This window comes from Eulemur rufifrons, chromosome 7, assembly GCF_041146395.1.
Source record: "Eulemur rufifrons isolate Redbay chromosome 7, OSU_ERuf_1, whole genome shotgun sequence".
NCBI lineage: Eukaryota > Metazoa > Chordata > Mammalia > Primates > Lemuridae > Eulemur > Eulemur rufifrons.
The window spans coordinates 286691470-286711627 of NC_090989.1; the positions used below are offsets into that span (position 1 = coordinate 286691470).

General features: G+C 54.4%; 2 long non-coding RNA genes across 7 annotated transcripts in view; one reads left to right on the top strand and one right to left on the bottom strand.

Moving 5' to 3' along the window:
• The window catches only part of LOC138388605 (uncharacterized), a 203298-nt gene that overhangs the window by 55006 nt on the left and 128134 nt on the right, over positions 1-20158 (top strand). The window lies entirely within an intron of this gene.
• LOC138388608 (uncharacterized) overlaps positions 5284-20158 on the bottom strand; it is a 215466-nt gene continuing 200591 nt past the window's right edge. Inside the window, exon 3 of the long non-coding RNA XR_011234146.1 lies at positions 5284-5855. This is a non-coding gene — a long non-coding RNA (uncharacterized lncRNA). The remainder of the gene's footprint in view (positions 5856-20158) is intronic.

Sequence of the window (20158 nt, forward strand, 5' to 3'; positions counted from 1 at the left end):
TGGGGTCTGGCCTACAAACCAGGGCTCAACTGTTGGGATGTCCCAGATTCCCTAAATCCCTGGGAGGGGGGGAACCACAGGCCTCCAGACCAGGGTTCATCTGTGGGAAGTCCCAGGTTCCCTAAATGCTAGGAGGGCCTGGCCAATAGAACAGGGCTCATCTGTATGCTGTCCCAGGTTCCCTAAATGCTAGGAGGGCCTGGCCAATAGAACAGGGTTCATCTGTATGCTGTCCCAGGTTCCCTAAATCTTTGGGGGGACTGGCCTATAGACCAGGCCTCATCGGATGGCTGTCCCACGTTTCCTAAATCCCGGGGGTGGGGGGTACTGGGTTACAAAGCAGGGCTCATCTGAGCGCTGTCCCAGGTTCCCTAAGTCCCTGGAAGGGACTGGTCTACAGACCAGAGCTTATCTCTGGGCAGTCCCAGGTTCCCAAAATCCCTGGGGACCTGGTCTCCAACCAGGGATCCTCTGTGGTCTGTCCAAGGTTCCCTAAATCACTGGGGGGGGACAGGCCTACAGACCAGGGTCATCTGTGGGCTGTCCCAGGTTGCCTAAATTCAAGGGGGGACAGGCCTACAGGCCAGGGCTCAGGTGTGGCCTGCCCCAGCTTGTGCAAACCCCTTGAGGACTGATTTACACACCAGGGTTCATCTGTGGGCTGGCCCAGCTCCCTAAATCCCTGGGGCAAACTGGCCTAAAGACCAGGGCTCATTTGTGGGATGTCCCAGGTTCCTTGAATCCCTTGGGTACTGGCATACACACCAGGGCTTAACTCTGGGACATCCCAGGTTCCCTAAATCCCTGGTGGGACTGGCATACAGAACAGGGCTCATCTTTGGGATGTCCCAGGTCTTTAAATACCTGAGGGGACTGATCTACAAACCAGGGCTCCTCTGTGGGCTGTCCCAGGTCCCCTAAATCACTGAGGGGACTGGCCTACAGCCCAGGGCTCATCTGTGGGACGTCCCAGATTCCCTAAACATCTGGGGAGGACAGGCCTATAAACCAGGGCTCATTTGTGGGACGTCCCAGGTTCCCTAAATCACAGGGGGGAACTGACATACAGACAAAGGCTCAACTGTGGGATGTCTCAGGTTGCCCAAATACCTTGGGGATTGATTTACAGACCACGGGTCATCTGTGGGCTCGCCCTGTGCCCAAACTCCCTGGGAAAGACTGGGCTACATACCAGGACTCACCTGAGGGGTGTCCCAGGTTCCCTAAATCTCTTGGGGGACTACCCTACAGATTACAGCTATTCCAGGTTCCCAAAATACCTGGGGGCCTGGCCTACAACCAGGGCACCTCTGTGGGATGTCCCAGGTTCCCTAAATCCCTGGGGGGTGACTTGTCTACACACCAAAGCTTATCGGTCGGGTGTCCCAGGTTGCTGAAATCACTGTGGGACTGTCTACACACCAGGGCTCCTCTGTGGGCTGTCCCAGGTTCCCTAAATCCCAGGGGGTCTGCCCTACAGACCAGGGCCTATCTGTGGGATATCCCAGGTTCCCTGAATCCCTGGAGGGACTATCTATAGACCAGGGCTGCTTTGTGGGAATCCCAGGTTCCCTAAACCCCAGGGTAGACTGGTCTACAGACCAAGGCTCATCTATTGGGATGTCCCAGGTTCCCTGAATCCCTGGAGTACAGGCCTACAGATCAGGGCTCAACTGCACGATGTCCCATGTCCCTTAAATCCCTCGGGAGACTGGCGTATACACAAGGGCTCATCTGTGGGATGTCCCAGGTTCCCTAAATCCCTGGGGTGGACTGGCCTACAGACCAGGGCTCATCTGCAGGATGTCCCATGTTTTCTGAATTTCTTGGGGGACACGCCTATACACCAGGGCTCATCTATGGGATGTCCCAGGTCCTTAAACCCTTGGTGGACCGATCTAGAGACCAGGGCTCATCTATGGGCTGTCCCAGGTTCCCTAAATCCCTGTTGGGGAGTGGCCTACAAACCAGGGCTCATCTGTGGGCTGTACCAAGTTCCCTAAATGACTGAGGGGACTGGCCTAAAGATGAGGGCTCATCTGTGGAATGTCTCAGGATCCCTAAATCCCTTGGGGGAACTAGCCTACAAAACAGACTCATCTTTGGCCTGCCCCTGGGTCCCTAAATCCCAGAGGGGGAGTGGCCTATAAACCAGGGCTCATCTGGGTGATGTACCAGGTTCCCAAATAGCAAGGGGAGACTGGCATACAGACAACGGCTCAACTGTGGGATGTCCCAGGTTGCCCAAATACCTTGGGGAACTGATTTACAGACCAGGGCTCACCTGTGGGCTGGCCCAGTGCCATAAATCCCTAGGAAAGACTGGGATACAGACCAGGGCTCATCTGAGGGATGTCCCAGGTTCTATAAATACCAGGGGGGACTAGCCTACAGACCAGAGCTGTCCCAGGTTCCCTAAATCCCTGGGGTGACTGTTCTAGAGACCAGGGCTAAACTGTGGGGTGTCCCAGATTGCCAAAATCTCTGGGGGGGGGGGGTTTGTCTACAGACCAGGGCTCATCTCCGGGCTCTGCCAAGTTACTTAAATACCTGGGGGGACTGGGCTACAAAGCAGGGATCATTTGTGGGATGTCCCATCTTCCCTAAATCCCTTGAGGGACTGGTCTATAGACAATTGCTCATCTGTGGGCTGTCCAACCTTCCCTAAATCCCAGGGGTGGAAACTGGCCTACAGACCAGGGCTCATCTGTGGGCTGTCCTAGCTTCCCTAAGTCCCTGGAGGAACTGGCCTACAGACCAGGGCTTATCTCTAGGCTGTACCAGGTTCCCTAAATCCCTGGGGGGACTAGCCGACAGACCAAGCTGATCTGTGGAATATCCCAGGCTACCTAAATCCCTTGAGGTCTGGCCTACAGAGCAGGGCTCATCTGTTGGAATGTACCAGATTCACTAAATCCCTGTGGGGGACACGCTCCCAGACCAGGGCTCATTTGTGCGATGTTCCAGGTTCCCTAAATCCCTGGGTGGGACAGGCTTCTAGACAAGGGTTCATCTGTGGGCTGTCCCAGGTTACCTAAATCCTTGGGGTGTCTGGCTTTCAGACCAGGGCTCATCTGTGGGCTGTCGAGGTTCCCTAAGTCCCTGAGTGGGACTGGACTTCAGACCAGGGCTCATCTGTGACCTATCACAGATTCCCTAAATCCCTGGGGAGACTGGTCAATAGACCAGGGCTCATCTGTGCTGTGTCCCTGGTTGCCGAAATCCCTGGGGGACTGTCTACAGCCCAGGGCTCATGTATGGGCTGTCCAAACTTCCCTAAATCCTAGGGGTGGGGAAACTGGCCTACAGAGAAAGGGCTCAACTGTGGGCTGTCCCAGGTTCCCAAAGTCCCTAGTCAGGATGAGCCTACAGACCAGGGCTCATCTGTAGGCTGTACCAGGTTCCCTAAATCCCTGGGGGGACTAGCCTGCACACCAGTACTCATCTGAGGGATGTCCCAGGCTCCCTAAATCCCTTGGGGGTAGGTCTACACTCCAGGGTTCATCTGTGGGCTGTCCCAGTTTCCCTAAATCCCTGGAGGGACCGGCCTACAGACCAGAGCTCATCTCTAGGCTGTCCGAGGTTCCCTAAATCCCTGGGGGGACTGGCCTACAGACCAGGGCTCATCTGTGGGATGTATCAGGTTTCCTAAATCACCCTGGAAGAACTGGCCCACGGATCGGGGCTCATGTGTAGGATGTCCCAGTTTGCCTAAATACCTGGGGTGCCTGGACTACAGACCACAGATCTTTTGGGGACTCTCCCAGGAGTCCCAATTTGTGCGAGATTGTGACAGCTACTTAGGTTACCTTAGTGCATGTCTTTCTTCCTTTTCTGTAAGAGATCAGGATCTCGCTGGGCAGGGCATCTAAGAAGGCTTTTTCTCCCTGGCTCCTGCACATCCCAGGGTGGGGACAGGACTAAGTGATGAGCAGAGGGCCGCTAGAATTCCTGGGCTGACCTGGAAGGGAGGAGCAGCCGTTACCCGTCTCTTCCTTGTTATCAGGTGTGGAGCCTGTGTGTGATGGCCGGAGCCCCTGCTGCTGCTGTGGGCCAGGAGGCGGTTCCAGCGGGAGCTGTGGGAGCTAGGAGGAAGGCGGCAGGACATCGGGGTTGGCTCTCCCTGCCCACACAGGGTACCTCAGTCATTTCTGGACACATAGAGTCTCCTGTCTTCCACCCTAAAGTCTCACTCCTCTGAGCTCCCCTGAGCTCGTCCGTCGGGAATGTGGCTACATCTACCCTATGTTCTGTACTGAGGGAGGTGAGTTGCGTTCAAAACCTCAAAAACTGTAGGTAGAAGGGCTCCTTTCCTGTTTTGTAGGGAAGGGTCTTCCCCAAACTTTACTTGAATTCACAAGAGCAACCTGCACCCAGCCCCAGGCCCGTGCCAACCTCACAGAGTCCTGTGTCGCTACAGGCGGCCTGGGCAGGGGAGCGGCCCAGGATGTGCAAGGGGGCACACCCCATGGTTCAGAGTGGGGCCCCCTCCTCCCGGTCACTCCCTGACAGACACCAGCAACTGTGCCTGTGCAGACTCTGCACCGAGGTCGCAGGTCACAGGGCGTCCTCACAGACTCCACCAACTGTGACTGCTCAGAGTCCCGGCCAGGGTCACAGGTCGTCCTGACAGAAGGAACTGCACCTGCTCAGAGTCCACGCCCAGGTCACAGGTTGTCCGAAATTCAAATTCCAACGACAATGACACACCCACTCACACACACTAGAAAGGCTACTGTTAAAAAAAAATTAAAGATATCTGTTGGCAAGGATACAGAAAACCTGGATACCCTTTAACAGTGCTTGTAGAAATATAATAATGGTACAGGCTGTGTGTAAACTATTTGAATCTTCCCTCAAAAATTTACATGCAGAATTCCCACAGCTCAACAATTCCATTCCAAGGTACATACTCCAAAGATTAGAAAACAAGTGTTCAAACAAGAACTTGTACATGAATATTTATAGCAGCCCCATTCACAATAGCTGAAAGGTGCAATCAACCCAAATGTCCACCAATAGATGGATGGATAAGGAAAATTCGGTATATCATAACCTGATATATTATTCAGCCATAAAAAGGAAAGAGAAAACTGAAATGGAGCAGTTGTTATGGAACACAATATGGCAGTACCTCAAAAATTAAGCATGGAATTCACTTACAACACAGTGATTCCACTCCTGGGTATATACTGAAAAGAACTGAAACCAGGGACTTGAACACCCACGTTCATGGCAGCATAATTCACTGTGCCAAAAGGTGGAAGCAACACAAGTGTCCACTGACAGATGAGTAGATAAATAAAATGTGGTCCATCCACACAATGAAATATAATTCAGCCTTAAAAATGAGGAAATTCTGACATAGGTAACAACATCGTGCTAAGATAAACAACCCAGGCACACAACGACAAATAGAGTGTGCTCTACTTATGAGGTAGCTGGAGTAGTTTCCAGGGGCTGGGGGAAGAGAAAATACGAAGTGGGTGTTCAACGAGTACAGGTTCCACTTGGGGAAGATGAAAGCAATTCTGGAGACGGGTGGTGGTGATGGTTCCACAGCAACGTGCACGTGGTTCGAGCCACTGCAGTGGGCACTTAAGAACGGTGAATGCTGTGTGTATTGAATCATACAGGAAAAAGGCATGAAGTACTGATGTATATCACAACACGGATGAGCCTTGAAAACGTCCTAAGTGAAAGAAACCAGGCACAAAAGGCCACATATTATATGAGTCCATTTGTATGAAATGTCCAGAGCAGGCAAATCCACAGCGATGAAATGCAGATTAGTGCTTGCTGGGAACTTGGGGGACAGGGAAACGAAAGTGACTTCGTAACGGGCTTCGAGTTTCCTTCAGAGGAAGAAGAAAAACATCTGGCACTATTAATAAATAGATGGTTGCACAACACGGGCAATGTCCGACACTCCATTGAATTATATATTCACAAGTGGTAAAAACGGTGAAATTTGAAAAGGTGCTTTCAGATATTTATATACACTGTCATAATATGGACTAGGACTTTATCACTTAACTATATCGATTGGTGATGTAAACATCAGTGTGCAAACCTGAGATACCTTGCAACCGGTGTGCACACACATGGCTAGAGAATCACAGTAAGGTAACATGTGGTTCAGTAAACTCTTATGAAATGTCCATGATCAATTGGGCCATTTGCCTTTCATTTGGCAGTGAGATTTAATTTTTATTTACTAATTATCCCAAATATAAACTCTGTGTTTAGCTACTATTTAATTGCTTTATATATAAATCAAAGGTGATTCTTACACATGATATATAAAATAATAATTTTTTGGGGGGGGGACAGGAGCCGTGGCTCACGCTTATAATCCTACACTCTGGGAGGCCAAAGTGGGCGGATCGTTTGAGCTAAGGAGTTCCGGACGGGCCTGAGCAAGAGTGAGACACCATCTCTACTAAAAATAGAAAAGACTAGCTGGACAATTGAAAATACATAGAAAAAATTAGCCGAGTATGGGAGCACATGCCTGTAGTCCCAGATACTCGGGAGGCTGAGGCAGAAGGACGGCTTGAGCCCAGGAGATTGAGGTTGCCATGAGCTAGGCTGATGCGATGGCACTCCAGCCCGGGCAACACAGTGAGACCCTGTCTCAAAAGAAAGAAAGAAAAAAAGAATTTTTTTTGTCTTTTGAAAAATCACATCACCCACTTTTTCTACTCTTAGATATGACAAACTGTTGTGACTTTAAGGGTCTAGCTGGGCAGAGCCTTAGAAAAGCTGCTAAGGGTGTCCACTGTGTGGACAGGTTGCCGGAACCCTAATAAAAGCCCCGAGACACCAACAGCCTGCTGTGCAGCTGACAATGACAGCAGAGTAGACCGCAGGCAGCTGGGGGGGACCCCACGGGACAGGGGAGCAGGCAGGACCGCGCGGGGTCTGCAGGCCGTGGCGAGTCCCGTGCTGCTCAGGAGGAAGCGCCGCCCACACCCGCCTGGAGTCATCTCTGCCCTTTAGATCTGCCAAGGCGGGAAACTGAGGGACAGTCTCGGAAACGGTTCCGGGAAAAGAAAACTGGAACCGGAGGGAAAGACACATTTTCCTCCCAGTTGGGGAAGGCGGAGAAGCGGGCCTGGGGCTGGGACGGTCGGGGACGAAGGTGTTAACGGTGCTGACCTGGGAGCGTGTGGCTGCTGCGAAACACACGGCGAAACACACGGGAGGACTTTCCGTGGCGTCGCAGACCTCACACGGCAAGGACGACGGGGACTCTGAAGGCGGGACACAGGGACTTTGCCCTGCCATGCCACGTTCCCTGGAAGGACGGAACTGCTGTAAGGAAACTAGGTTTGTGAACAACCTGAACACCCGGCCAGTGACGCAGAGAGGACAGCGACCTCCCTCACAGAGGCTGAGCCAGACCCACGTCCAGCTCAGAGGCTGCTACCCCATTGGGGTGGAGAGGCCACCGCGTGGACGTCACACCCGTGGCCACCACGTCCTGGGCGTGGGGGACCTCGGTGGGGTGGAGACTGCGGGGGCCCCGTGTCCACATGTCCCCACGGAGCCCCTCCCGGGTCTCTGAGGACCGGCCGCCCCTCAGCAGGCGGCTGCGCACGGGAAGGCGGTGCCCGCGGGGCTCGGAAGGGAAGGTCGCACTCACCCTCGGGGCCTCGCGTCTCAGGGCGGACGAGGAGGTCGCGGTCGCTTCGGGTCTGAGGCCAGGCCGGCGGGCGGCATGGAGGCGGCGCCTGCGGGGCGACGCTAACGTGGCGGCACCGCGTCCTCTCACGCCGCGGGCAAAGCCGCTGCGGGACATGAAGGGAGCTGCGCCCTCTGGTGGCCCGCGCCAGCACTGCAGCCCTCGCTGCTCATCGGGGCGGGGACGGCGGCGCCAGGGAGCCCTCCTGGCCTTGCAGGAGAGCCAGTGAGACTCCGAGTTCAGCCTCTCCGGAGCCAGGATCTGGAAATGGAAAGTCAGATGGGCTCACTGTCCTGTGTCTTTCAGAGAAACGGGGAGGGAGGGAACAATAAAGGGGAAAACATATGGAATGAAATAAGTGTAGCTATAAGCTTTACAACTGACATCAAGATTCATTCAAAACCATCCTCACACTTCAACTGCAATGCAAAACTTTAAAGATTCAGGGAAGAAACAAAGAAGAAAATTGACGTGGCCTTGGGTTTGGTGATGGGTGTTAACACACAACAACAAAAAGAATCTGATCCACAACAGAAAAAGAATACCATGGCTGTTATAACGTTCAATATCCATCCTCTGTGAAAGACCCAATTCAGAGAATAAAAAGACAAGCCACAGAATGATAAGAAATATGTGCAAAATACATACCGGAGGAACAATTCACATTCTACATATAAAAAGAAGTCTTAAAACTCAACAGTAAGAAGACAAACTCCTCGATTAAAAAGGGGTACAGATCTCAACACACACGTGACCAAAGAACATATATAGATGGCAGATAATCATACAAAAGGATGCTCAGCATCATATATCGTTAGGGAAGAGCAGATTACCACAGCAATGAGATACCACAGCACACCTGCTAGAATGACTAAACTCTTTAAAAACACACACACACACACACACAAAAAGAACAAACCACTGCTGGAGGAAAAGCAGGAATTCTCATTCATTGCTGGGAGAATGCATCATGGTACACAGTCACTCTGGAAGACAGCCTAGAAGACTAGAATATGCCACCCCGAGATATAGCTCTTTTTCTTGTTGTTATTGTTTTGGACAGGGTCTCTGTGACCCAGGCGGGAGTGCAGTGGCACGAACACAGATCACTGCCACCTTGAACTTCCATGCTGGAGCGATCCTCAGCCTCCCAAGTAGCTGGGACTACAGGCATGAGCCACCATTGCCAAATAATTTCTTATGTGTTTGTACAGATGGGTCCTTGCTATATTGCCCAAGGGTGACTGGCATACAGACCAGGGCTCATCTGTGGGATGTCCCAGATTCTCTAAATGTCAGGGAGGGACTGGCCTACAGACCAAGGCTCAACTGTAGGAAGTCCCAGGTTCCCTAAATCACAGGATGGGAGGGCCTACAGACCAAGGCTCAACTGTGGGAAGTCCCAGGTTCCCTAAATCCCCGGGGAAACTGGCCTACACAGCAGGGCTCATCTGTGGGATGTCCCAGGTTCTCTAAGTCACAGGATGGGAGGGCCTACAGACCAAGGCTCAACTGTGGGACATCCCAGGTTCCCTAAATCCCTGGGGGCATGAGTCTACAGACCAGGGATCATCTCTAGGCTGTCCCATATTCCCTAAATCCTTGGGGGGGGCGGGAATCACCTGCACATCAGAGCTCATCGCGGTTCCCTGAATCCCTTGGGGGACTGTCTGTATTCCAGGAGTCATTTTTGGGATGTCCCAGGTTCCCTAAATCACTGGGGGGACTGGCCTGTAGACCAGGGCTCATCTGTGGGCTGTACCAGGTTCCCTTAATCCCTGAGAGGTGTAGCCTACAGCCCAGAGCTCATCTGTGAGATGTCCCAGGCTCCCTAAATCCTTTGGGAGACTGGCCTACAAACTGGGGCTCATCTGTTGAGTTGTCCCAGATTCCCTAAATCCCTGGCGGGGACAGGCCTGCAGACCAGGGCTCATTTGTGTGATGTCCCTGGTTCCCTAAATCCCAGGGGGGAGTGGCCTACACACAACAGATCATCTTGTGGCTCTCCCAGGAGTCCCATGGGTTGGCGGGTGTAACAGCCGCTTAGCTTACCTTAATTCATGTCTTTCTTCCTTTTCTGTAAGAGGTCAGGAACTTGCTGGGCAGGACATCTAAAAAGGCTTTTTCTCCCAGGCTCCTGCACATCCCAGGGTGGGTACAGGACTAAGTGGTGAGCAGGGGGCCCCTGGAATTCCTGGGCAGATCTGGAAGGAAGGAGCAGCCATTCCCCATCTCTTCCTCCTACACACATGTAGAGCATGTGTGTGATGGCTGGAGCCCCTGCTGCTGCTGTGGGCCAGGAGGCGGTTCCTGCAGGAGCTGTAGGTGACAGGAGGAAGGCGGCAGGACACCAGGGTTGGCTCTCTCTGCCCACACAGTGTGCCTCAGTCATTTCTGGACACATCCAGGCTCCTGTCTCCCACCCTGAAGTCTCACTTCTATGAGCTCCCCTGAGCTCGCCCATGTGTAATGTGGGTACATCTACCCTATGTGCTGTACTGAGGGGGATGAGTTGCATTAAAAACCTCAAAAACTAGGCCGGGCGTGGTGGCTCACGCCTGTAATCCTAGCTCTCTGGGAGGCCGAGGTGGGCGGATCGTTTGAGCTCAGGAGTTCGAGACCAGCCTGAGCAAGAGCGAGACCCCATCTCTACTAAAAATAGAAAGAAATTAAGGCCGGGCGCGGTGGCTCACGCCTGTAATCCTAGCACTCTGGGAGGCCGAGGCGGGTGGATTGCTCAAGGTCAGGAGTTCGAGACCAGCCTGAGCGAGACCCCGTCTCTACTAAAAACAGAAAGACATTATATGGACAACTAAAAATCTATATAGAAAAAATTAGCCAGGCATTGTGGCGCATGCCTGTAGTCCCAGCTACTTGGGAGGCTGAGGCAGTAGGATCGCTTAAGCCCAGGAGTCTGAGGTTGCTGTGAGCTAAGCTGACGCCACGGCACTCACTCTAGCCTGGGCAACAAAGTGAGACTCTGTCTCAACAAAAAAAAAAAAAAAAGAAATTATATGGACAGCTAAAAATATATATAGAAAAAATTAGCCGGGCATGGTGGTGCATGCCTGTAGTCCCAGCTACTCGGGAGGCTGAGACAGGAGGATCGCTTGAGTTCAGGAGTTTGAGGTTGCTGTGAGCTAGGCTGACGCCACGGCACTCACTCTAGCCCGGGCAACAAAGTGAGACTCTGTCTCAAAAAAAAAAAAAAAAAAAAACCTCAAAAACTGTAGGTAAAAGGGCTCCTCTCCTGTTTTGTATCCAAGTGTCTTCCCCAAACTTCACTTGAATTCAGAAGAGCAACCTGCAGGCAGCCCCTGGCCCCTCCCCACCTCACAGAGTCTTGCAGGGGCCCTTGGCAAGGGAGCCGCCTGGGATGTGCAAGGGGTGTGCACCCCACTGGCTGAGAGTGGGGCTGTCTGCCTCCTGGTCACTCCCTCCGTGCCACCCCCCCCTCCCTACAGCTTCCCCACCTCCTGTAACCCCCACCTCTGGCCCTCCCTAGAGCTTCTCCCTACCCCACACACCTGGTCCCCTCCTACCCCCTGCCCAGTCACTCCCTCCCACCCACCCCCCTCCCTACTGCTTCCCCACCTCCCGGAACCCCCACCTCCAGCTCTCCCTACAGCTCTCCCCCACCCTGCCCACCTTGTGCCACGGGCCTCTACCCAGTCAGTCCCTGGGGGCCACCCCCCACCACCCCGCACAGCTGGTCATTCCTGCCCTGCCCAGCCACGCCCCTCCAGGACCCCTTCCACCCCCTCCCTTCCTACCGCTCCCTCCCCGCCACCCCGCAGCCCTCCTTACCGTCCCCTCCCTCATCCCTGCTGTCAGCCTGGCCACTCTTCTTTCCTCCCTCCGTTCTTTCCGTGCATCCTCGGATCCTGGGCTGCAGGGCCCCGCCGCACATCCGCCGTTCGGCTCTCTCCCTTGGTGGCTTCCATCCATCCTCCGCCCTCTCCGTCGTGACTCGGTCCTCCCTGAGGCCTTTCGGCTCTCTTCGCCAAACCTCTTCGGCCCTTCCTGTGGTCCCCTGGCCTTTGTCGCCAACTTTCAGCTCTTTCCGTCAACAGCGGTGTGCACAGTCCCGACCCTGGGACTTGTGCAGGCCCTGCGGTTTCTCGGTGGTCTTGGCGGCAATGGCACCTTCTGGAAGAGTCTTCCTGTTGTCCAAACTGCAGGGGGTTTGCGTCTAGATCCAGGTGCTCCTCGCACAAAGATCCAATGATTGAGACGAGGGTTGCCAAGGAAGGAAGGAATTTTTAATTGGAGAGACCTGGAGAAAAGCAGCTGCTCAAATCCGTCTCCGGCTAGCGGAGCTCTCGGGCTCTTGGGGAGGGGAGGGAGCCCCGGCAGGTGGGGGGGGGGGCAAGCGGGAGGGGGGGGGTCGGTGAGCTCCAGGGCGACGGAGGTGGGGGGATGGCGAGCCCCAGGGCGGGAACTCTGATGCCTGCAGTCCCACTTACCCCGGAGGCTGAGGCGGGAGGATCGCTGGAGCCCAGGACTTCTGGGCTGTGGTGCGTTGTGCCCATCAGGTGTGCGCACTAAGTTCAGCATCAACATGGTGACCTCTCCGGAGCGGGCGACCACCAGGTTGGCTAAGGAGGAGTGAATCGGCTCAGGTCGGAAACGGAGCAGGTCAAAACTCCCTGGCTGGTCAGAATCTCAAATCCTTTGTCTTGCAAAAAATCCTTCTTTTCTGGGAAACTCCAAAGGTCCAAGAGTTAGTTAAGGGAGAGGATTACATTAGGGTCGCCAAAATTTGCTCGGGGAGGGGCAGGTACAGTCTCTGGCCACACAGGTGTGATTTTACTGTTGGTGTCTCTGTCAACTAAACTAAAATCTTAAGTCCTCCTCCCCCACCTGCTGACCGAACGGACCCCTCCTGGCCAAGCGGATGCCCTAAAACATTCTGTGCAGAACCACCGTTGTTTCCCTGGGCCATATTTAGTCCAAAATCCTATTTCTCGGCCCACACAGCCTAGCTGGCTTCTCTGGAATCTTCTAGGCATTGGAAGTGATGAAAACTAGATGGAAGAGAGAAATGAGATTTTATGTCTTGTTTTCCCCTGGAGCAGTAGGTGCCAGGGGACCCTGGGGTCTGAAGCCACCCTCAGAGGCCTGGCGGGCAGCTCAGAGCCCACCTGGGAGCAGGGGTCCGCGCCAGCTGAGACTGCCCTGTGTCGGGAGCCCCCACTCCTGTTGGGAGCTGGGTTCTCGTGCAGATGGGGGGCAGATGGAGGGACCTGCCAGCAGGCAGGGCCTTTTCCCCTTTGTTTCCTGCACTGCAGTGTGTGTGGGGGACGCCTGTCACCCTCCCTGGAAACTACACCCCCTCCCCATTGTCATGTGGGGGCTGAGCCTAGAGACTGGCTGCCCCCCAGGTGGATGGGACGTGGGGACATCTGCATGGGACACGCACACGGGGGGTGTGACGGTGGGGTCCCACCCGGGCACTCGCCCTCTCCTGAGAGGATCTCTGTGCCCTCCCCGCCCACTCCATGGTCAGCCTGTCGCCATTGGCAGTTTTTAGGGGCCAGAGACCTCTCCTGGGGGGCGATGGCCCCCACCCGCAGGGAACCACTCTTGTGGAGGGTGGGGGTGGAGCTGCCCAGTGCTAAGTCCCTGGGGGCTTTGGAGGCACCTGTGGCAGCATGAGCCCACCTCCAGCCCCAGCCCAGAAGGACCCTCAGCCCCCAAGAGCCTCTGCTGCTTCAGGGGCTTGTCCCAACAGGCCTGGGTGACCTGAGGAGCTGGGTCCAGCATATGCTGTTGGGCTGATGGGTGCGTGTGCACCCCGGATGCAGGCATGAGGCCAGCGGGGCCATCATGGGTGGGTGCAGATGTCCAGTTGGGGCAATGATGACCAGCGGGGGGCTGCCCAGGGCCAAGGGCGGGGCGGATGGGCTGCAGTCAGGGAGGGCTTCCTGGATGTGGTGTCCAAAGTGCCTTGTGAAGGCTGTGCTGAGGAAGGGCCTTACTAAGCCCCAGGGGCACAGGCACATGGGACAGCCCGAGATGCAGTCCTCTGGCCAGAACAATGAGAAATGAGGCTACGGGCACCTCCCTGGGATCAGGCAGGGCCTTGGGGAGAAAGCAGGAGAGGCGGTGCAGAACCTCTGGGTAGGGCCTGGGGATTCCAGGTGCCCCTGGAGGAACAGCTTCCCTTTGCCCTGTGCCAGGGCTGCCCTACAAGCCCAGGGCCACAGGGAAGCCGCAGCCCCCAGTCCTGGGCTAGTGGGGCCTCCCAGCTTGGCTCAGCACTAGAAGGGCTCATTCGCCAGTCTGTCTCCCCCCAGGGCTCTGATGGCAGCACTGGGTCCCAACTCACTCCATGCCACCTGGCCCGGGACTCAGTGGCTGGGGGCCAGTCAGTGGGTGACAGGACAGAGCCCGTCCTGGGACGGCACTGACTGTCAGATGTTCTGGGTGCTGGACTTGCCTGGTGGTGGGGGCACTGTCTGGCCACCTGTCCTGGCTGGACATCATGCTGTGGGGACACTGGAATGTGCTCCTGTCTCCACCTTGGTCAGGCCTGCTGCCTGGGACCTCCCCTAGTGAGCTCTGACTGTAGCCACAGAGCCTGAAGGATCAGTGTGACCCCGAGCTTCCCGCCAAGGCACCCCAGGCTCAGGAGGGGGTTTCTGAGAGGGCTGGTAACTATCTTCATCACTGTCCCCGGTGCAGGCCTGTCCCCTGGGTCCTTCTGCCCATGGCAAGCAAACCCACAGATGCCCCTGTGGGGCACCTTTGTCTTGCGCCACCTGCTGTGGCCATTCCGATGGGCAGGGGCACCCTGACGCCCTGGGTCCCCACAGGTTTTCCACGTGGCCTATGTGCTCATCAGGTTTGCCAACTCCCCCCAGGCCAGATTTCTGGGTGCTGGAGCAGTCCAGGGACATCGGCCACAGCTACCAGCCGTGGCAGTTCTTCGCCTGTGAGTCTCGGGAGCTGTGAGTCTGGGGGGTGTCCCCAGTGGGGCTGCTGTGACCATGGCTTCTTGAGGTCTCAGTCACCAGCCCGGCCCTCATGCCCAACCCCTGTGTGGGTCAGGACCATCTGTCTGAGGACCGGGAGCCAAAGGGGAATTCATCAGGTCACCCCCGACTTCCGGCACAGCTGGGCCCAGGGGCTGGTGGTGGCAGGAATCTCAGTGCCATCTCCTGGCTCTCTCTGGGCTGGCTTCATGTTTGACAGCTCCCTGTGGTGGTGGCACAGGGCCCTGGTGGCTCCCAGCTCGCTTCCTGCCAGCTCAGATGCCTGTGTCAGGAGAGCCGGGTCCTGGCACTCACGCACCGGCAGCCTTTGGCCACCTGCCACCCTGACGGGTCAGGTCGGCAGGACGGGGATGCTCCAGTTTGGCAGCCTGGTCACGTGTCCCCCAAAACTCCCTGGCCCCAGAGTGGAGGAGCGGAAGTTCTCTCATAGGCAGTCGGGGACTGCCCCAAGGAAGGACATGAAGACAGTCCTCCAAGGGCAGGGGGCAGCACCTGCTCCCTAGACATGTCCCAGGGAGAGGGGTGCAGGGGTGAGGGTGGCGAGCCGGCGCAGCTGTGCACGTCCAGCGTGGCCGGCGGGGCGGGAGCGCCTCCCTCAGCAGGGTTCGGTGTCCTCTTCCCCAGGTCCTGCTGAGGGCGCAGCGCTCCCACCTCAAGATGAGGTGGCCGGGCTCAGGCTCAGGTGACCCGTCCAGGAGGCAGCCTTCCGGGTGGTCAGGCTCGGGGATGTCAGGGAGTCCAGGGGCCCCGCCTCTGGGCCTGCGGGCTTTTCTGGTGGCCTCAGCCGTCCCTGTCCGCCCTTTCCTGCAGCCTCCAAGAGGGACTGCCTGGAGCGATCTGGGCCGTGGACGCTGGAGCCCATCACGCGGGATGACGACGCCATCTGTCCCACTGAGCACTCGCGCATCGTGTCTCGGAGAACGGCGAGGTGGGCCGGGGACAGCGTGGTGGCCGTTCTGCCGGTCTGCTCCTGGCGGCCACCCTGGCCTCGCCGTCCACGCCGTCTGCGGACCGTGGTGTCCCTGGGGGACGGCGAGGTGGGCCGGGGACAGCGTGCTGGCCGTTCTGCCGGTCTGCTCCTGGCGGCCACCCTGGCCTCACCGCCCACGCCGTCTGCAGACCGTGGTGTCCCTGGGGATCGGGCGCCCGGGGACCGTGACCTGCTCCCACCCGCCGCTGCTGCGTAACTTCACCAAAGCCACCAACGTCGCCTGCGTTTCCTGCGCACCAACACGCTGCGGGGTCACCTCACGGGCAGGGCGCTGCGGGACCCCACAGTCACGCCCCGGGTGAGCCCACCCTGTCTGGCGTGCGGGGCAGCCCTGGCGGACGGGGAGGAGCCGGCTCTGGGGGCAGCCTGGGCCCGAGGCCCTGGGACTCGGGGGGCGAGTCTGGGCCTGGCGCTCGGGCCGGCAGGGCGGTGTTATTGCGGCATCAAGGACATCAGCACCGGCGGCCGCTGCGTCTGCCACGGCCACGCGGATGTCTGCGATGCAAAGGACCCCTCGGACCCTCGCAGGAAAGGCCGTTTCAGGAGAGGCCCTTTCAGCCGAGGCCCCCTCAGGTGTGACTCCTCTCAGTTGAGGCCCTTTTAGGCTGAGCCTCCGCCCCCCAGGTGAGGCCCCTCTCAGTTGGGGACCCTGTCAGGTGATGTCCTTTTGAGCTGAGGGGCCTCTGAGGAGAGAAGAGGCCCCTTTCAGCTGAGGCCCTTTCAGCTGAGGCCCCCCCCCAGGTGAGGCCCCCCCCCAGGTGAGGCCCCTCTCAGGTGAGACCCTTTTACCTGAGAACACTTCCAGCGCAGGTCCCTGCCAGGTGAGTCCCCTTTAGGTGAGGCCCTTTCAGCCGAGGCCCCTTTTACACGAGGCTCCTTTCTGATGAGACCCTTAAAGGTGAACCCCCCCAGGTGAGACCCCTCTTAGGTGGGGCCCTTTCAGCACAGGCTGCTCCCAGGGGCCTCCCCGTTTTTCTGAAAGACACAGGACAGTGAGCCCATCTGACTTTCCGTTTCCAGATCCTGGCTCCCAAGAGGCTGAACTCGGAGTCTCACTGGTTCTCCGGCAAGGCCAGGAGGGCTCCCTGGCGCCGCCGTCCCCGCCCCATGAGCAGCGAGGGCTGCAGTGCCGGCGCGGGCCACCAGGTGGCGCAGCGCCCTTCATGTCCCGCAGCCCGGCGTGAGAGGACGCGGTGCCGCCACCTTAGCGTCGCCTCCATGCCGCCTGCCGGCCTGGCCTCAGACCCGAAGCGACCGCGTCCTCCTCGTCCGCCCTGAGACGGGAGGCCCCGAGGGTCAGTGCGACCTTCCCGTCCGAGCCCCCGGGCACCGCCTTCCCGTGCGCAGCCGCCTGCTGAGGGGCGGCCGGTCCTCAGAGACCCGGGAGGGGCTCCGTGTGGACGTGTGGAAACGGGGCACCCGCAGTCTCCACCCCACCGAGGTCCCCCACGCCCAGGACGTGGTGGCCACGGGTGTGACGTCCACGCGGTGGCCTCTCCCGTGGGGTCCCCCCCAGCTGCCCGCGGTCTACTCTGCTGTCATTGTCAGCTGCACAGCAGGCTGTTGGTATCTCGGGGCTTTTATTCGGGTTCCGGCAACCTGTCCACACAGTGGACACCCTTAGCAGCTTTTCCAAAGCTCTGCCCAGCTAGACCCTTAAAGTCACAGCAGTTCATAATATCTAACAGTAGAAAAAGTGGATGATGTGATTTTTCAAAAGACAAAAAAAATTCTTTTTTTCTTTGTTTCTTTTTTTTTTTTTTTTTGAGACAGAATCTCGCTATGTTGCCCGGGCTAGAGTGCCGTGGCGTCAGCCTAGCTCACAGCAACCTCAAACTCCTGGGCTCAAGCCGTCCTTCTGCCTCAGCCTCCCAAGTAGCTGGGACTACAGGCATGCACGACCATATCCGGCTAATTTTTTCTATATATTTTTAGTTGTCCAGCTAGTCTCTTTCTATTTATAATAGAGATGGCATCTCGCTCTTGCTCAGGCTGGTCTCAAACTCCTGAGCTCAAACGATCTGCCTAACTCGGCCTCCCAGAGTGCTAGGATTACAAGCCTGAGCCACTGCGCCCGGCCCACCCCCCCCAAAAAAAATATTATTTGATATATCGTGTGCAAGAATCACCTTTGATTTATATATAAACCAAGGAAATAGTAGCTAAACACAGAGTTCATATTTGGGATAATTAGTAAACAAAAATTAAGTCTCACTGCCAAATGAATGGCAAATGGCCCCGTTGATCATGGAAATTTCATAAGAATTTACTGAACATATTACTTTACTGTAATTCTCTAGCCATGTGTGTGCGCATGTGTGTGCACACCGGTTGCAAGGTATCTCAGGTTTGCACACTTATGTTTACATCATCAATAGATACAGTTAACTGATAAAGTCCTAGTCCATGTTATGACAATGTATATAAATATTTGAAAGCACCTTTTAAAATTTCACCGTTTTTACCACTTGTAAATATATAATTCAATGGAATGTCATACATTGGCTGTGTTGTGCAACCATCTATTTATTAATAGTACCAGATGTTTTTTTTCTTCCTCTGAAGGAAACTCAGAACCCATTACAAAGTCACTCTCCTTTCCCTGTCCCCCAATCCCCTGGCAAGCACTAATCTAGTTTTCATTGCCATGGATTTGCCTGCTCTGGACATTTCATACAAATGGATTCATATAATATGTGGCCTTTTGTGCCTGGTTTCTTTCACTTAGGACGTTTTCAAGGCTCATCCATGTTGCAATATACATCAGCGCTTCATTCCTTTTTTCTGTATGATTAAATACATACAGCATTCACCATTTTAACCATTTTTAAGTGCACACTTTAGTGGCATTAACCATATACACGTTTTTTTTGGAACCATCACCACCATCCGTCTCCAAAATTTCTTTCTTCTTCCCCAAGTGGAACCCTGTACTCGTTAAACACCCATTTCGTATTTTCTCTTCCCCAGCCCCTGGACACTACTCCAGGTACCTCATAAGTAGAGCATACTCTATTTGTCGTCGTGTTGCCTGGGTTGTTTCACTTAGCACGATGTTGTTACGTATGTCAGAATTTCCTCATTTTTAAGGCTGAATTATATTTCATTGTGTGGATGGACCACATTTTATTTATCTACTCATCTGTCAGTGGACACTTGTGTTGCTTCCACCTTTTGGCACAGTGAGTAATGCTGCCATGAACGTGGGTGTTCAAGTCCCTGTTTTTAGTTCTTTTCAGTATATACCCAGAAGTGGAATCAGTGTGTTGTAAGTGAATTCTATGCTTAATTTTTGAGGTACTGCCATATTGTGTTCCATAACAACTGCTCCATTTCAGTTTTCTCTTTCCTTTTTATGGCTGAATAATATATCAGGTTATGAAATACCTAATTTTGCTTATCCATCCATCTGTTGACAGAGGTGTGGGTTGATTGCACCTTTCAGCTATTGTGAACATGGCTGCTATAGATGTTGATGTACAAGTTCTTGTTTGAACACTTGTTTTCTAATCTTTGGAGTATATACCTTGGAATGGAATTGTTGAGCTATGGTAATTCTGCATGTAAATTTTTGAGGGAAGATTCAACTAGTTTACACACAGCCTGTACCATTTTATATTTCTACAAGCACTATTTAAGGGTATCCATGTTTTCTGTATCCTTGCGAATAGATATCTTTAATTTTTTTTTTTTTTAACAATAGCCTTTCTAGTGTGTGTGAGTTGGTATGTCATTGTGGTTGGAATTTGAATTTCCATTATAACTAATAACGTTTAGTATCTCCTTATGTGCTTGCTGGCCAATTGCTTGTGTGTGTGTGTGTGTGTGTGTGTGTGTGCGTGTGTGTAGTGTGTATTTTAAGCCCTTTATCCATTTTGTTATTTGGTTGTTTGTCTTTTTCCTGTTCAGTCTTCAAAGCTACTTATATATTCTGGATAGCAGGCCCTCATTGGATATATAATGTGCCTCTTTGGGTTGTCATCTTACTTTCTTGGTGGGTCTTTGGATTTCCAAAAGTTTTTAATTTTGAGGAAATTTTCTTTACTGGCTGTGCTTATGGTGTCAGTTCTAAGAAACCATTCTTACACCCAATGTTATGAAGGGTTTTCTCCATGTTTTCTTCTAGGGTTTGTGTTTTTACCTCTTACATTTTGGCCTGTGGACCATTTTGAGTTCACTTTTTCTGTGTGGTATGATGTCAGGGTACAGTTTCATTCCTGTGCATGTAGATAGTTGTCTGACGTCACTTGTGGAATTTAGGGACCTTGGGGCTGGCACACAATCAATTGACCATAGAGGCATGAATTTATATCTGGACCCTCAGTTCAACTTCGTTGATCTATATGTTTACCTTCATGCCAGTATCATCCTGTTTTGATTGTTGTTGCTTTGTAGTAAAATTTAAGATTTAAAATTGGGAAGTGTGAACTTCCAAGTTTGTCTTTGTTTTTCAAGAAGGTTTTGGTTATTTGTGTTCCCTTA